General features: G+C 42.1%; 1 long non-coding RNA gene across 1 annotated transcript; it reads left to right on the top strand.

Annotated features, from left to right (window-relative positions):
• LOC134068442 (uncharacterized) lies at positions 1-777 on the top strand. Its single transcript, XR_009936707.1, has 3 exons — positions 1-278; positions 454-606; positions 740-777. It is a non-coding gene; the product is annotated as an uncharacterized LOC134068442 (long non-coding RNA).
• The last annotated feature ends 388 nt before the right edge of the window (positions 778-1165 follow it).

Genomic DNA, 1165 nt, shown 5'->3' on the forward strand with positions numbered 1-1165 from the left:
CTGATGTCTTTATGTCCTTAAAGTCATGTACCATCAGAGTGAAAAATGAGTATGCAGTATGCTACGTCAACAGTACAGGAGACACCTCTGATTGGATAGAAATATGTTCTGAACTAATAAATATTCTTTTGGTGATGGACTGAACAAGCAGGTACATTTTAGAGTCGAAGATGGAACATGCCAAATAAAAGCGGGAAATGGATTCTATGTGTGTGTCCGTGATTGCAGTTACCATAACCATGCCGATGTGGAAACTGTAGCTGATGGAAATAGGCAACGTGAGTCGATAATTTATACCACTGAAGTTAAGAAAAATATTTTACAAATATTTTAAGCAGAATAAAAAAAATAGACATGTATCAGTAGGCTATACCAATTACACTATTAATTTACAGTATTTAAAAATACTTTAAGAGATATTTTACTGATTTTACAAATATTACTTGTCTACAGCTGAGCCGCCAACTCAAGGAAATGTGATTGAAGGGTCATCCATCCTTCTAAACTGTTCCTTCACAATCGGCCGACAACGGTCCTATGTTGTCTACTGGCTGAAGGTGAACAGTGGGGATGGGAGAGCCACCTGCATATCGTCCTACAGCAGCAGTAAGCTCCAACCCCATTTCCAGGGCCGCTTAGCAGCCACGCTTCCAGAACATTACAACAGGAACTCTTATAATGTCAGTATTGGCAACAGTCAGCTTAGCAACAGTGGTGTTTACGTGTGTGTCCTGAAAAGGAGACAGCACAACGGGAACACAAAAGACTGGACTATGATACGCAACATCACAGTCACTGTGACGAGGAACGGTGCACCAAACCCAACCAGGGGAAAGCCAGGTAACAGCATGTTAGCTCCACACTGACCGTAACACATGGCACGACACACGCATATCATCATCATCATCATCATGATTTCATCATCAGAGGTCGTAGTACCAATGTTACTAGTGGTAGCAGCAGTAATTGTCTACAGCAGTAGGTGTGATTGTGGTAGCAGCAGTAGCAACAATAGTAATAGTAATGTTTGTGTCCAATAGTAGTTAGGCTGTTTTGTGTCTGATGCCAGTAGCCTACTGTACGTTGAGATCAGTGGTTGAACTGCATCCTCAGCTGGAGAGGTAAAGCGCAGGACTGCTCACTGTGTGGGTCTCTTGTTTCTGAA

This window comes from Sardina pilchardus, chromosome 21 (assembly GCF_963854185.1).
Source record: "Sardina pilchardus chromosome 21, fSarPil1.1, whole genome shotgun sequence".
In the NCBI taxonomy this organism is placed as follows: domain Eukaryota; kingdom Metazoa; phylum Chordata; class Actinopteri; order Clupeiformes; family Clupeidae; genus Sardina; species Sardina pilchardus.